The sequence below is a fragment of the Strix aluco genome, chromosome 7 (genome assembly GCF_031877795.1).
Source record: "Strix aluco isolate bStrAlu1 chromosome 7, bStrAlu1.hap1, whole genome shotgun sequence".
Taxonomy (NCBI): Eukaryota; Metazoa; Chordata; class Aves; order Strigiformes; family Strigidae; genus Strix; species Strix aluco.
This window is the reverse complement of record NC_133937.1, coordinates 41798843-41804842: the sequence shown is the minus strand read 5'-3', so window position 1 is coordinate 41804842 and position 6000 is coordinate 41798843. Positions and strand designations below refer to the sequence as shown.

General features: G+C 57.9%; 1 long non-coding RNA gene across 2 annotated transcripts in view; it reads right to left on the bottom strand.

Annotated features, from left to right (window-relative positions):
* Positions 1-1359: 1359 nt before the first annotated feature.
* The window catches only part of LOC141926198 (uncharacterized), an 11457-nt gene continuing 6816 nt past the window's right edge, over positions 1360-6000 (bottom strand). The window contains exons 1-3 of one of the 2 annotated variants that reach the window (XR_012624066.1): positions 5557-5836; positions 2199-2308; positions 1360-2097 (exon numbers count right to left, since the gene is read on the bottom strand). This is a non-coding gene — a long non-coding RNA (uncharacterized LOC141926198). Of the gene's footprint in view, positions 2098-2198; positions 2309-5556; positions 5837-6000 lie in introns of those variants that run through there. The other variant, XR_012624068.1, reaches the window with a different exon arrangement.

The following is a 6000-nucleotide window of genomic DNA, read 5'->3' as shown; positions in this document are numbered from 1 at the left end:
CTGGGGGCCAGTGGTGGCTGCAACATGAGCCACATTCCCACTGAGCAGGCACAGTCCCACAGCTCCCAGAAGAAAAGAGCATAAATTTAACACAGACACCAAAAACAACACATAACCATGAGAAGCATTACCACATCTTGAAAACACCTTCCCCCACCCCTCCCTTCTTCCCAGGCTCAGCTTTGCTATCAGTATCTCTACCTCCCACCCCCCTCAGCAGCACAGGGGCAGGGAATGAGGGGGGGGTGGTGGTGGTGGTGCCCCACTGCTTTTTCTACCTTAAAGGGGGGAACACCTGACATTCCTGCCCTGTTCTGGCACGGTCCCTCTCTCACAGGAGACGGTCCTCCACAAACCAGCCAACATGAATCACTCCCACAGGCATGTAGGTCACCTCCATGTGTTGTGGTCCTCCCAGCACCAAACTACAACAGCAGGGCCTTCTTCCCTTGCAGTCACCTGTCCCGGTGCAGGGCCACCCACAGGCCACAGGTCAGCCTCTGCTCCACCGGTGACCTCCATGGGTGGTATAGGGGGGCAGCCCTGCCACCTCACCACAGGATACAGGGGAGTCTCTGCTCTGGTACACCTCACCTCCTTTACTTCCACTGACCTCGGTGTCCTCACAACTTTTTCTCCCCTCACAACTTCTCCCCCGTTCCCCTCCTTAAATACATTATCACAGAGGCACAGCTAATTGGCCCGGCCTGGGTGCAAAGGCAGGTCCGACTCGAAGCCGGAGGGAGCTTCGAGAAGCTTCTCACAGGGACCACCGCTACAGCCCCTCCCCCGCTCCCCACCCCCCGCCCCTCACTCAAACCGGGGCAGGGCCCGCGCTGAGGCAGGGCGCGCGCTGGGGCAGGGCCCGCGCTCAGGGGTGGCTGCTGAGGGCCTGTGCAGCCTTCGGAGCACCCGGGGCCGATCAGAGAAATGGCAGAACAGCGGCAATACTCTTGACTGTAACGCAGGGGTATTTTCTAATGCTGTAACAGCTTAGAAAGGTGGTAACAAAATATAAACCCTTTACTACAGAGTGTTTTTTTCAGTTTTACAGCACAGGACAGAGACTGAATTTCATGGAGGGGAAACTGCATCCTTCACTTGTAAGACAGTTCACAAATGAGTTTCTTAATGCACTATAATTAATTCTCAAATATCACTGGCAAAGGACACGAGACTACAAACTTTCCAGTTAGGAATTCCAGGCTTAAACACCACTGGGGATAACTAGCTTTTGGCACTGAGGCTCTATAATGATTTATTGTTAAGCAGAAGAATGATACAAGATTTAGGAAAAGATTCCTTCCAGCCTTACAAAAATAAATGTAGTGTTAGAACAAATTGAAGTCTACATATAAATGAGTGCTCAGTTGGCTTTATTTATACAACCTTGTAATACAATGCTACAATTTAACACTATAATTAGGAGCATTGTATTTGAAAGCTATAAAAATACAGACTACCAGACAGTTGTTAGAAGAGATACTAAGTACTGCTTTGTTCATAATGACAGATTGCAAACAAAAAACCATGCAGCTTAAGCACAAACTCTTGCATGAGGACAAATTGTTGCTGTTTTTTTCTTTCCGTATCTTTTCAGAATTAATTTTCACACCATCATGGGAAGCTTATTTATTAGACATTTTTGTGCGTACAAAAGAATGGCTCAGCTGGCTATCACAAGAAAGAAAAACTGTATTTCCTCTGCAAATGCATTCCCTCTTTAGTGACAAAGTACAGTATCTGTAAATTTTACTGGTCACTGACATTTCTCTATGTATTCCTTCTCACCCTGGCACGCAAGGACACCCTAAGCAGCAGCATTTCTGTACTGCGCATTCTGGTCTTCATCACAGTTATTCTGCCAGTGGATTCAGTTTTCAGTAAATGTCCTTGTGAGCATAAAGATGCCAGATTGAGTCAGAGAGGCAGAGGGAGCTGAGAAGGTTATAGACTCCTCCCAGCCCTGGGATTCTTGCAGTACTCGCTGCTGTGTGCTCTTCTCCCTTGTTCAGACCAAACACTGGCAGTACGTGACCTGGCCAGGCGCGGCGATCTGCCTTATGGCTCCATGCAGACCCATCATGAGACTCTGACCTGAGATGATCAAAGAAAAAGTCAAAACTACTGGGTACGTACAACTTAACAGTGGATACCCTGGCCGCCCTCAGATACTCGAACAGGCAGAGCGTTTCTACCTGCAGATGCACCCTGTCTGAGGCTGATTCCCTCTGGCAGCAGCTCTGCTCCGCTGCTGTCCTGGGCTCTGCGGTGGCTCCCCAGCCTCAAGGAATGGGCAGGACAGCGCCTGTGAGAGGGGAGAGTAACAAGGGGAAACAGAAAATGAGAGTTTGGAAGAGGAAGGGATTACCCAGATTGTTAAATCTGATCACCTGTCACGGATTTTTTTTCACCTGTCTTGAACTTCACCTTAGTTTGCAAGCTCAAGCAGACAGGATGATCACCGAAACGGCCAGCTCTGCCAAGATGGCTGGGCACACATCATCACAGAATTTTTATTCTCTGCAATTTCGAGCCCATGGGAAAAAAATTCTGCAAATCTCTCTCCTAAATGTGAGAGTCTAAATTCTGCCACAGCTGTATGAAATGTTGTTTTGTATTTTGCCCTAAGTACAATACTGTAATAATACCATACTCTAAGGCAATAACTTCATTTTTGCATTGTTACATTTCTCCACATTTCTGTAAAACCGTTCTCAAGGTCATTGCATTTCTCTTCTGTGCTACTCTATACTGATGAGGACTCTCAGCTCTGCACCATTAGCATATTCCCACTTTTTGTGCCAAGGATCATAATGAAAAATATTAAATATGTCCTTTTCCAGAACATACATCATTCTGTGAAGATGCTTCAACAGAGATCATCTAGGCTAAAATTACTTTGTTTTCTAGTGACTGCATTATCAGCCCCAAACACCTCTCATTTTCAAATACAAAAGGATCTTCTAGGTATGCCATGAAGAAGCAGCACCCATACTGTCAGGAACACAGGCAGACAGCGTGATTACAGTGCCTCAACGTGGATTTTCCAGCTCTCTTGTCACTAACCTCTAAGTAACTCCATGCAACAATATCATTCCCCTTCCCTTACCTAGCGTCACTCCTACCTCCACTAGCAGCAGAATAATTCCGAGGACTCCTGTGTGGAGACCTGCCCCGAGTTCCCCCTTCCCCACTCACTGTTTTGACATGGACATTTACAGCTGCACTTTGGAATAATGTACAACACAGTGGGGAATGCTTTCATGTACTGCGCATCCGACTTCTCGGTAGTCCATAAAGTGAGACAGAAAGCACATGTGTTCACACACAATAAATGTAAACACACATTATTTGTCTTTGTGGTTTATTTGCTTTTAGTACATAGCCTCTCAGACATTTTCAGCTGCACAAAAGCTACGAGAAAAGGTACTTTGGCCGTATGCATGACAAAAAGAACCACTGGAAGGTTAAACAACTTCTCTGAAGTTATTTGTGCTGTAGTATTTAATACTGGACGATGGGCTGCACTATTCCATTCTGAATGTCAGAATGCGTAAGTCTCAGGTAGGCTTGATGTTACTAATCTTAGTTTTGCTTCCACGTCCCTTGCAAGAAAGGTTACTCACGTCAGGGGAAACCGAAATGCTCATTAATGTTAAACGGTGGAAATTAATCCTCTGCCCAGCCTGGAACTGCATCCCGGTATGTCCACAAAATGCCTCTTTGCTGCCAGCAGCAGCCCAATAAAGGCACCCCCGGTCCCGCGCCGGAGGGGGCGGCGCGCTCGGCTCCCCCCAGCCGTGTTGTGCGAGCGGGGACCCCGCCGGGAGCTCCCGGGTGCACCCACCCGAGTCCGCCCGTTCCCCGGTGCCGGGCTCCGCCCGGATCCCTTCGCGCCGAGGGCCCGAGAAAACCGGCAACCGGGCTGAAGAGCAGCGGCGCGACGCCTCCGCCTCCCGCCCGACGGCGGAGCGGCGGGATCGGGCTGGGGCTGGGGATCGGGCTCCACCGGGCGGGCGGACGGGCCGCCCCGCGCACCGGGACCGCCCGAGGCCGCCAGGGGGCGCCGCCAGCCCGCGACGGGGCGACGGGCGGGGGCCGGGCCGGGCCCGGGAAGCGCGGCGGGGACACTCGGGCCCGCTCCGCCGGGGGCACTCAGGCCCGCGGACACCCGCCAGTGTCGGGTGCCGGTGACTCGGCGCTGCCCGTGCCCGGTTTCCTCCGCCGAAATGAACCTCCAGGAAGCGGCGTTTTCCACGGTGAACCCAGCGTGTCCGCACGCCAGAGCGGGCCTCACCGCTCCCAGACTAACCCGACCTAGGGCCCTCGTCGGCAGCGGAATGTGGCCAGGAGCGGGAGCGTCTTATACCAGTTTATTTCTGCTCCCAAAACGGTCCCGGCCGCAGGCAGCGGACTCGGCGGGCGGCGATGCCCGCCGGCACCGGCGGCGGTCAGCCCCGGCACCCCGCCGGGCAGAGGGCTCCCCGGGACTGCCCGTTTCCCGGGCGGCGAAGCCCCGGGTTGTTTTACCGCGGTGACCCAGGGCCAGAGCCGCGGCTGCGGGGCGCGCGGGGCGGACAGCGACCGGCCGGGGCCGGGGGCCGGCGGAGCGGACGGTGCAGCCGCTGCGCAGCCGCCCCGGGGGCTGCCCGGTCGCGGCGCCGTCCCCGAGCGGCACGGTCCCCGCAGCCGACACCAGGCTTGCTTAAGCCTGAGGGAGCGTTTGGACCCGGAGCAGCCCAGCAGCCGCCTGTGGCCGCACGCCGGTGCGAAGGAGGGGGTGCTCCGCGGCATCGGGGAGAGGGAGCGGCGGGGCGGGGAGGGGTGGCGCGACCCGCCCCGGTGGCGGGGGAGAGCCGGGGCCGGCGGCGGGGCCGCACGGGCGGGGCCTGCTCGAGGGTTCCAGCGGAAGCCTGCTTCGGTGCCCCAGCTCGTCGGGGGGCCGGAAGGAAAGACACGAAAGCAGTTTGATCACGCCGCGGGGTCTGCTGAGATAAACCCCACGTATCGTCACCTGGAAAAATGGGGGTTTAGCTTGCAGGAAAGTCAGTGAACGGGACAAACGTACCACTGATGTGCATCAAGCGTCACTGATGACAGATATAAATTACTGGCCGGGCTCAGAGCACTGTTTTAGCGCGGGTTTTAACCCAGAGGACGGGAGCGGGAGGCGGGCTTCGGCTCTGCCCCTCGGGACCCGCACGGCCGCCGGCACAGGGGCCGCGCCGCTGGACGCCCGCTGCCGGGCGCGCCGGGGCCGCGGGGAGCTGCGCAGCCGCCGCGGGGCAACGCGCGTCGGGGGCCTGCGCGCTCCCGGCTGCGGCCGGCGCCGAGAAGCGTCTCGCGGGGCGGCGGCGGGACACGGACACGGAGACGGGACGCTCCCCGGTGTCCCCGGGGAAGCAGGGCGCTCCTCGCAGCGGGCCGGGCCCGGGCCCGGGGCGTCCCCGGCTCACCCTGCCGCCGGCACCACAACGGGCCCGTCGGGGCGTGCCGCGGGGCTCGGCCCTGCACCGCCGAGGCGGGGGGTGGCGGGAGCCGCGCTTTTCTTACCCTGTTCCGTCGGTCCCGTGCGAGGCAACGGAGTCCCGGGGGGGCCTGCTCCTCGGGAACGACCGCTCGCTGCCTGGGCGTAGGGTCTGGATTAGCGCCGGCCCCCGCCCGAGCGGGGTGGAGAGGCTGCCCGCTCGTTAGCCGAGCCGAAACGGTCAGTGCTGCGGCGTTGGCATTCACCGGCGGAACCCCCACGGGAGGGGACCGGCACCGGCACCGCGGTGGGGGGGCGGCGGGACGGGGGAGGACCGCGGACCGCCTCGGTGGAATCCCGGCGCGGTGCGACCGGGAGCGGCAGAGACCGAGAGAACCCGCGGGCGGGGCGGCGGGGCGGCCCCTGCCCGCCCCCGGGACGCGCCTCTCCGGGGCTCCGATCGCGCCCCGGCAACAGCTTCCCGCGGCTCCGTGAGCCTGAGCCGCGCCGGGGCGGAGGGGGCAGGCGGG